Source organism: Lithobates pipiens, unplaced genomic scaffold, assembly GCF_037356315.1.
Source record: "Lithobates pipiens isolate NorthernLeopardFrog02 unplaced genomic scaffold, aLitPip1_a1.2 Scaffold_22, whole genome shotgun sequence".
Classification (NCBI taxonomy): domain Eukaryota; kingdom Metazoa; phylum Chordata; class Amphibia; order Anura; family Ranidae; genus Lithobates; species Lithobates pipiens.
This window is the reverse complement of record NW_027507784.1, coordinates 237,888,341-237,899,138: the sequence shown is the minus strand read 5'-3', so window position 1 is coordinate 237,899,138 and position 10,798 is coordinate 237,888,341.

Sequence of the window (10,798 nt, the reverse complement as noted above, 5' to 3'; positions counted from 1 at the left end):
AATCCCTCTTCAGCACCAGGGAGGCGAGACGGTCATACTGACACTCCTTCATCTGGAGCTTCAGATCCGAGATCTGGTCCTGAGGGCCACCATCAGAAACCAAGCGATCTAGCTGCCTGCGTAACTTCTGGTAGGCCTGATACCGGGATGCTGCCCGACGGCCCGAGACTTCCCGGAAGAAGCCCTCCGACCTCTTCTTCACCACTTCCCACCATTCCTGGCGGGAGCAGCCGCTCTCAAGGAGCGAGGCTTGTTCCAAAAAGAAGTCCTCATAGGCCGATCTGATTTCAGGGTCCTCAAGTAGCGACCCGTTTAGTCGCCACAGGCCCCTCCCTTTCTGAGGGGTGTCCGCCACATTCAGAGTGACCGACACCATACGGTGATCAGAGAACTCAACCGCATGCAGCGCAGGAGCTGCAAAGGACGAGTCCCCCTTCAAAAAAAACCTATCTAACCTACTCCTACAACTACCTCTGGAATATGTGAAACCAGTGAGGTTGGGGAAGTGGCGAACGTGCACATCCACCAACCCAGCTTCCCTCACTATTCTATTCAAAAAGATACTATCATATCCCAGAGGGCCTGAGGTGCCTGCCCGGTCCTTTGACCTGGTGACCATGTTAAAGTCACCACCAAAGACCACCTGCTGGGATGTAAACAGGTATGGTTTCAGCAGCGTGAGAAGGTCCTTCCTCCCCCTCTGGGACTGAGGTCCATAAAAATTGATAAGGCGGAGGGATTCCCCTCTCACGACTGCGTCCACAATCAAACACCTACCGATTTCCAATTCAATCACTCGTCGACAAGCCACCGAACCGGTCTTAAAAAGGACCGCAACACCACTGCAGGGCTCAGCCGCAAGAGACCAGAGGGAGGGCCCATGTCTCCACTCCCTCTTCGCTAGGTGCATCTCTGCCACAGATGCCAGCCAGGTCTCTTGCAAAAACAAAATGTCGGCTTCAACCCGGCCGAGAAAATCAAAGGCTGAAAATCTAGCCGCCGCAGAACGCACACTTGCGACATTAATGGTCGCAAGGCGTATTGGAGCGGGTACCGCCATCCTTAGTGATTGAATTTTACGTTCCTCTCTATTTTACATTTCTAAAAAAATCAATCCTCCTCGGAGTCCGAGGAGGAAAGGATCCCGTATCTGTTCCATAGGGCCAGTGAGGAGCCCCCCCCTGCCCCTGAACTCGTACTGGGCTGGGGGTCCTCACCACCCTCCTTCCCCGAAACCTTCCTCTTCCTCTTCTTTTTAGTTTTCTTCTCCCATTCCACTTTGGGAGGTTCCCTCCCACTCTCTTCATCGGACCTCCCACTGGACATCTCCTTAATCCTCTTATTAACCCCCTTACCGGCCCCTGAGATGTCCATCGGGGTCACCCCTCCTGCACTAGCCTGCCGACCACTCACGACCACCGAAGAGGCCGGAGGGGGCATTAGTATAGCCGCCTGATCCAGGGGTGGATGCGGTTTACCCGCAGATTTAATTACTGAAGGGAGGGGGGGGGGAGGGGGCAAAGGAGAAGAAGGGGAAGCTGGGAGGGGGGAGACCAGGGGGGGGAGAGGGGAAGGGGGGGGAGCAGGGGAAAGGGAGGAGGACGGGGGGGAAACAGGGGGAGGGGGGGGAGGGTGATTTTTGGGCGAGGGCTTTTTCGCCTTGGCCGGCTTCCCAGGTGTTTTTGTTACCGTTGCCCCATCTGACACAGGGTCAGACGGGGCCGGAGAACTCGCCGGCTCCCTAACTACGCCAGTTCCTGTCCTTGATCCGCGCCTGGGGGGTCTGACCCTTTGAGGGAGGGGGGAACCCTCCCTCTGTGACCCTGAGGGGTTGGGATCCCCACTTCGTCTAGGGACCCCCTCACCCTCCGGGCCTGGGGCACCCCCCTCAGCCTGGCACCCCCTGAACGCCTTGGGGCACCGACTAAAGGGGTGTCCCATTTCCCCACAGAGGTTGCAGACAATAAGCCTGCAACCCTCAGGTGAATGGCCGAAACCATTGCACCTCACACAGCGGGGCATTGTGCAGTCCGCACTGAGGTGCGCGGGACTGCCGCATTTGAAACAGCGACGGGGCTGTCCAGGGTAGAAGACCAGGATCCGGTCTCTACCTATAAAGGCGCTGCCAGGTACATGCGCCACGGTATTATTGTGGCGCTTGAGCCGGATCCTGACCAACCACGCACCTGTCCAGACCCCGCGCTCATCCAAACTTTTCCTCAGCCCTGTCTGGAGCTGCCCGTACCGCGCCAGCCAGGTCGCGATGTCCTCAGGTGGGAGGGACTCGTTCCTGACCAGTACAGTCACATTCTTTATCTCCTCCTGCCTCGAAAGAGGTATCACCCGGAAACTTTTCCACGGATCTGACTTCCTGACGAGCTCGTACAGTGTCAGGAAAAGCTCCATGGAGACCAAGGAGACGAAACTCACATCAAACTCCTTCGAGTTTGTGGGGTGTATGACTGCAAATAAGTCCGAAACTTTAAAGCGCAGCCCCAGCAGATAGTCGATGACCTGACCCCTGCTGGGACATGCAGACGTCCCTTCCCACCTGAGCTGCACCACATTCCGTCTGCGCCTCTCAGGGCCCCCCGTACCCCTCGTCCAGGCCTGCGCACCCTGGGGCTGATCCCCAGGGGGAGCCCGGAAATTCTGGGCGCCAAACTGGCCGTACAGGGGACCCAGGGGGACAGAGGAACCTGCCACCTGTGCAAACGAGCGCCCAGCCTTCAGGGCACCTAAGAGGTTTGCCTCCTCCTGTGTGCCCAAGATGAAAACTGGGTCTGTGGGGGAAGGGCCAGACCCCTGACGGACCGGACTCCCTGGCTCAGTACCTCTACCCACCGCATCCCCACCAACCGGCATCTCACTCCTTACCACGGGGGAAGGAGCAGTACCCCCTACACCCATATGATCCTGGGGGGGAGCCACCTCCATTTCTTCAGGACCCCGCTCCTGTGACCCCTCCAAACCCCGTATGAAATCCAGGGCCGAGCACTCGCTCCTCAAATCCCCCATCGGGGACTCACCCCAGCATACTTGTCCTGCTGGAAGAAAATCCCCAGAGGACGCTAAAGCTGTTTTTTCCAGGGAGGTCTCCGATACCAACGCCTCCTCTCCCCCAACGAGCGACACCAACGGCCCCCCTGGCTGAATTCCCGGTGTCCCCACTTCTGTTTTAGGCCCTCCCGGGACTTCCGGGGTCACCACTGACATCACTTCCGGCTCCCGGAAGTCGATGAGGTCACTTCCTGTCTCGTCACCCGGAACAGGAAGTGATGCACCCGCCCCCATCCCACCACTCCTCCCAGTGTCAGCAGAGGATGCTTGTCCACAATGTCTATCCAAGACTGCACATGTGTCCGTTCCCATCAGCACCTCCCCCTCTCTCCATGCGGCCGTGGCGGGGGCCGCCATTATGGCCGGTTTTCCTCGCACCGCTATGGGTCTGGCGGGAATTGTTGGGGTCACCGGGGGGGCCCCGGAGGGGGGTCGGACTGCACTATCCGCTGGGGACCTCTGACCATTGGCCTTCACTGGCCCCTCCGACGGCTCTCTGGTGAGGACCACCATCAGTTTCTTGTGACTTGCGATTCCACCGGAGCTTTTACGTGCTTCATCGGGTACCCTACCCGGATCCTCCTGGACTGCGGCCATAGGCATGGCAGGTGTTAACACAGGAACCCGGGGACCCTCCGCACTGACAGCTCCGGGGGTCATACATTCCTGACCGGCCATGGATTGGTCGTCTCCAAAAAATGTTGCTTCCACTGGGGTCTGTTGTACTGCTACATCAGGTGAGAGTTTCAGGGGGGACTTCAGGGGGGCATTTCCTCGTCTCACCGCCTGGGTTCCTTCCTGGCTGGTCTTTAGAAGTTCTTTCTTCACGTCTGCCAAAAAACTTCGCTCACCCTTTCCACGCTCGCAGAGACCGCCCAGCAGCCGCCAGAGGTCCCTGCATTCAAGCTTCAGGCCGTCTATGGTCTCCCTATATTCACCACGCTTGCTGCTGGCTGAGCGGTCCCTGCGATTTCGTAGGTCGGCCAGTCGCTCTGATCGCTGTGCATAAGTCGCCACGGCCTTCTGTATAAGGGTTTTTACCCTCTCTCTCCTTTTCTGGAGCTTGCTTGGGCCCTCTCCCGGCTGGGCCCAGGTCCAGTCCATTAACTCAGATTGTGTGACCAAGAACAATTTCTCCTCCCTGGAGAGGTCTCTCACCCCAGGGGGGGTTGTCTGAGACCCAGGCCGGGAAAGAGGCCCCGAGCCTGGGCTGGCCGACGCCATAAGGCCGGATGTCCAAAACAGCCGTGGTTCTCCACAGAGCTCTTCCACACACGTCTGCTCTCCTGGAAAGCCTCTCCTGGTGTGTGCTGGGTTCAGAGCACCCAGACAGCACGCACAATCTCCTAACGCTGACTGCAAGCTCTAGTTAAAACGAGCAAGATAGTTTGCTATATAGGTGGATATAGCGGTGTATACTGGGTTCAGAGCACGCAGACAGCACGCACAATCTCCTACCGCTGACTGCAAGCTCTATTTAAAACGAGCAAGATAGTTTGCTATATAGGTGGAAGTTTTTATTTCCAGGAAACTGCTACCATATTAACAAATATAACATTTCAAACTATGAAATTACATCATAAACAAACACAGAAAACTAGACCAATAAACAACTTAACCAAACTTCTTATGTGTTTTCAGCACTCTGCCCCGGAAGAGTAAGGGGTTATTAACTCCCGAAACTGAGCATCAGTTAAGTTTTCAAGAATTTTATCCCACTTACTACGTTCCTTCAACTTTTTCTTCTTTTTTTTTCCAATGCCACCCTTATTACCCAGCACCGGGCTCTTTGAACCCTCTGCCACCACCTTGGACTCTTGACCATGTTGGGGTACCCCAACCTCCTCACTATCTCCCGTATCGGACCCCTGCTCATCATCAGACATAGATGAGCCCGAGGACTCCCTCACTACCACAGAAGGCCCAGGAGGCGGGGAGGGGGGTACAGGACTAGGGGACCTGAGAGGGCTCCTACTCCTAGAAAGACTTGCACACACAGGTTTTTGTCTTACTCCTCTTCTCCCAGTAACCCTTCCCTGCCTCTCCCCCACCAGACTCCGCTCCCTTCGGGCCGCCACCTTCCCTCCAGGAGCCACACCGGCGGCAGGAACAGCAGGAGAGGGGTCCCCAACCTTAGAAACACCAGAAGAGGGAGGGGGTACTTTACCCGGAGGAGGCACTTTACTTGAAGGAACCTCTCCCCCAGGGCATCCGCCACCTTCCGCAGGCGCGCCCCCAGCAGATGAGGCAGCGCCCGCAGGTGGGACACCACTGGGACACGGGACCTCCCCGGGAGCAGGGACATCAGCAGGTCCCGGGGGCCTCTCCCTATGCGCCCTAGGGCACCTGCTGAATGGATGCCCCATCAGCCCACACAAATTACATTGAATGAGCCCACAGGACTCGCTAAAATGACCAAACTTATTACATTTGGCACAACGCACCACCGTGCAGTCCGCACTGAGATGGGTTGGGCACCCGCACCGGAAACAGCGGCGGGGCTGACCGGGATAGAATACCAGAATACGATCCCTGCCTATAAAGGCACTACCCGGGATGTGGGCAACGGTGTTACCTTGCCTCCTTAACCTCATTCTGGCATTCCAAGCCCCGGTCCACACCCCGCGCTCATCCAACCCCTTTCTCAGCGGGCCCTGCAGTTGGCCGTGCCTGCTCAACCAAGTACTAATGTCTTCTGGTGGCAGACTTTCGTTGCGCACCAGGACAGTAATACTTTTAACCTCTTCCTGTCTACTTATTGGGAAGACCTTAAACCCTTTCCAGGGATCTGTACCGCTAATAAGCCCAAAGGTGGTTATAAACAATTCCATAATAACCACGCTTACAAAACTGATATCAAAGTCGCGGGACCCCGCGGGATGAATCACCGCAAAGATTTCCGCGACCTTGATACCTAAGGAGATCACCATGTCCACCACCTGCCCCCTACTAGGGCACTGACCCTCTCCCTCCCACCTCAATTGAACCACATTTCGGCGTTTTCTTTCCGGTCCCCCAGTCCCCCGTGACCATGAATTGGCCCCGGAGAACTGGTCTGCTGGAGGGACCCGGAAATTTCCCGCCCCAAACTGTTCATATATTGGGCCGAGCGGCGCCACAGATCCTGCCACATTGGCATATGAACGCCGTTCGCCCAATGCTGTCAGGAGCTTGACCTCCGGCGACCCCTGCAGAACCCGCCCAGGGACGGACCTCGGGGCAGGAACCGGCGCAGCCGCCACAGGTGTCGCACCAACAGCATCCTTCCCTGGGACTCTCTTGCTATTACCCTTAGGCTGGACCAAGGACCCAGGAGGCTCCCTTCCACCGGCAGAAGCACCCTGAGCCTGTCCTGCCAGAAGCGCATCCCAGTCCTCAGACCACCCTTCACTTAACTCCATATGGGCCCCACAGGAGTCCACTCTAACTTCCTCCTTCTGAGAACCCTCCAAACTACGAATAAAGGCTAGTGCCGGATCATTCTCACCCAAAGGCTCCATAGGGCAGTCCCCCCAAGCCACATTCTGCGCTGGACATAAAGAATCACCAGCCGATGATCCAGACTCCTTTCCCGCATCGGCAGAGGCCCGAGAACCGGAAGCCGCGGAGGACGCGGACCGGAAGTGACGCGTGACCACCTCCGCCGGAACTCCGCCCACATCCGGCGCGCCACTCCCGGAAACCGCGGGAATCGCGGCCCGGAAGTGACGCTCGGCAACCTCCACCGAGGCTCCTCCCCCTTCTTTCGCGCCATTCCCGGAATTCACCATCTGATTGGGTTGAATCTTGCTAGAAACACCCCCTGCCTTCCGGGAAGACGGCGTGCTTCTCCCACCCTCCGCCATTGCAGGAATACCGATAACAACCCGCTTAGGCACCACTAAACAGTCCGAGCAGGATTTCCCAGCTTTGGTCTTCCCCTCACCTTGAGACTGATTTACAGCAGTGATGGCCGACATCTCTGCTGACGGCACATCCTGCTCACAGCTGACTCCAAGGCTCACCGGGGCATTTACAGGTAAGTCCTTTTTTCCTTTAATCTTCTTTCCATCCTTCAACTTGGGGATCTTCACAATCGGGGTTTTTTGTATACACTTTGGGTCATTTGCTGTATCCTCAGGCACCCTGTTTTTTACACCATCACCCACCTTACTGACAGGTAGGGGTACAGATGACACAGAGGCACCCTCCACAACATCCCCTTCTAAGTCCATCACCTCACCGCCAGTCTCTGGAGCTACCACCTCCATTGCTGAGGCACTATCCAAGTCCTTCTTTCCTTCATCTGAACCATGGGCTTTGGCTGTAATGGCCGCTGGCTCCCTATCACCCAGTGGGGTTTCTTCCTCCATAGCCGGGTCTACCTTACTGCTTTTGTCCTCCGCCGCCTGGGAAAGACCACGTCTTCTCACGGCCTGGGAACCTTCCTTATTAGCCACACGAAGGGTCTCAATAATCCCTTGCACTGTCTGTGCACTCTCACTTGTGGGTTCCTCCGCCTCTCTCATGGGCTCCGCCGCCTGTGATAGACGCTGGTTGCGGCGTCTTACCGCTTGAGAGCCTTCATCGCACGCCACTCTCATAACTTTTTCTATATTCAACAGAAAGTCCTTTTCGCTTGAGGCACTTTCAATTAGATTTGATAAAAGCTCACCAAGCATGTTACACTGCTCTTTCAGTCCATCTATGGCAGGTTTGAATTCTGTTCTCTTCTTGATACCTGATCTGTCGCGTCTATTCCTCAGCTCGGCCAAAACTTTCATTTTCTCGCAGTAACAGCGAGAAGCCTTTACCATTAAGCTCTTGGCTTTTCTTTTCCTCTCCGTAGATTTCTCCACGTCTTCTCCTGGCTGTCTCAGAGACCAGTCAACCAAGTCAAGCTGGTTTTCCAAGTACAGCCTCTCCTCCTCAACGAACTCCAGGAGCTTCAGGGCTCCACGCCTTTCCTCAGGCCGAGAAACAGGCCCCTGGCCTGGGCTGACCGACGCCATCAGCTCCCTGTCCTCCTCCACCACTCTGGAAGTCCTCAGAGCTCAGAGCACGCAGCCAGCACGCACAAGCTCCTACCGCTGACTGCAAGCTCTATTTAAAACAAGCAAGATAGTTAGCTATATAGGTAGATATAGCGGTGTATACTGCGTTCAGAACACGCAGACAGCACACACAATCTCCTAACACTGACTGAAAGCTCTATTTAAAACTAGCAAGATAGTTAGCTATATAGGTGGAAATTTTTATTAAAATAAAACTGCTACTGATTTACATAATCAAGAACTTAAGAAAGACTCATACTTGAGCAAAAAAAAGAACAAAAGAACAACTTGTACAAATGCTTTTAGATAGACAGGATCTATTCAAACTGCCCATAACGCCCATATCGGACGACCCCTAGTCCCATGATCATCTGGACAAAAAAAAAAAACCTATTCCAACCATTATTCTAACTATATACATTTATATTTCATACCCCCTATAGGCAGGAACGTAACGAAACATGGATGGATGACAGCAAAGAGATCCGCCACCCGGAAACCGGCACCCAGTATCCATCCCACTACCTGACCCCTGGAGGGACATGCCCCTTCGCCCTCCCACTTAAGCTGCACGACATTCCTACGTCTTCTCTCCGGGCCCCCCGTACCCCTTGACCAGGCGTCCGGCCCTGTAAGCTGGGCAGAGGGCGGCGCCCTAAAATTCTGGGCGCCAAACTGGCCATACAGGGGGCCCAGAGGAACACTAGAACCGGCCACTTTGCGCGAAAGAGCACCCTGCTTTAAGTGCACCCAATAGTGCTGCCTCCTCCTCCACACCCAAGAGGCGTTCCACAGGAGACGAAGCTCCGCCCACCTCCTGTCCCGCCGGCAAACCGGAAGCGGCGGGATCCGCCCCCAGCCCCGGGGGACTTCCTGTAGGCGCCTGCCCCTCAAAGGCCTGCACCAATCCCAGAGCAGAGTGTGGGACCCCCTCCCCCCTCCCCACGGAGGACAGCATCCCACAGCAACCATCCCCAACCCGCACAACACCCGCCATGGCGGGAGACCCACTCAACACCACCCCATCTGCACTGTCCAACTGTTCCGATAGTCTGGGCCTGCTGACCTGGGGATCTCCCTGCAGCGGAACGAGGACATCCGGGAGTGGGGGGTTGTCCACGTCTAGCAGGGAATCCGGCTTGTCCACCGGAGCCCCTGTGACAAGTAAGCCCAAAGTTTCCAAGCGTCTGTCCACTAGGCCCAGGAGGCTCTCCCCACCAGCCTCACCCCCTGCGGACATCCTGACCTCTTCGGGTGCCCTACCCAGGCCTGCAGCAGCCTCTACCTGAGGACCGGCAGGATCCTGGGGACCCTCAGTCATTTTGTCCAGGGCTGGGTTTGGCATGATGTTCCAGGTGGAGAGTCAAGCACTCCTGCCCCGTCTCCTGGGTCGGCCATCCGTCTCACCCCCCTGGTGTTTCCCGGGGGTCTCTGGTACTGCACCAACTTCCCCTACCTGGGAAGGCTTCTCCTCTTGGGAGTTAGCTTGCGGGGTCTGGCTCCCCTTCTGGCGCCGAGACGCCTGTCTCCCCTCCTCATTTGCTCTCAACAGCTCATGCTTTAGCTCATCCAAAAAGCACTCTTCGCCTGGGCCATGGTCACATGAGTTCACCAGGAGGTCGAATAACTCGGCATTCTGCTGCTTTAGACTTGCAATGGCCACTCGGAATTCTGATCTCTTGGAGATGCCGGAACGATCCCGCCGGTTCCGAAGAGAGGTTAAACAGGCCATGCGGCCATTGTATGCATGCGTTGCCTTCTCCATTAGGTTCTTAACCTTCTCGATCCTCACTTTGCATGTCTTAACATCCTCTCATGGCTTTGCTTTGGTCCAGCTGGTAAGACCGACCTGAGTCCCCAGAAAGAGCCTCTCCACCCTGGATAGGTCTTCAATTCCAGGGAGGGTAGCTGGAGCTCCAGGCCAGGAAAGCAACCCTGGGCCTGGGCTAGAGGAGGCCATTCTCCCCCCTCACCTGTGGACACTGGAACTCTGCAGAGAGCACGCAGACAACACGAGATAAAACAGATAAAACAAGCAAGATAGTTAGCTATATAGGTGGATATAGTGGTGTATACTGGGTTCAGAGCACGCAGACAGCACGCACAATCCCCTTAACGCTGACTGCAAGCTCTATTAAAAACGAGCAAGATAGTTTGCTATATAGGTGGATATAGCGGTGTATACTGGGTTCAGAGCACCCAGACAGCACGCACAATCTCCTAACGCTGACTGCAAGCTCTAGTTAAAACGAGCAAGATAGTTTGCTATATAGGTGGATATAGCGGTGTATACTGGGTTCAGAGCACGCAGACAGCACGCACAATCTCCTACCGCTGACTGCAAGCTCTATTTAAAACGAGCAAGATAGTTTGCTATATAGGTGGAAGTTTTTATTTCCAGGAAACTGCTACCATATTAACAAATATAACATTTCAAACTATGAAATTACATCATAAACAAACACAGAAAACTAGACCAATAAACAACTTAACCAAACTTCTTATGTGTTTTCAGCACTCTGCCCCGGAAGAGTAAGGGGTTATTAACTCCCGAAACTGAGCATCAGTTAAGTTTTCAAGAATTTTATCCCACTTACTACGTTCCTTCAACTTTTTCTTCTTTTTTTTTCCAATGCCACCCTTATTACCCAGCACCGGGCTCTTTGAACCCTCTGCCACCACCTTGGACTCTTGACCATGTTGGG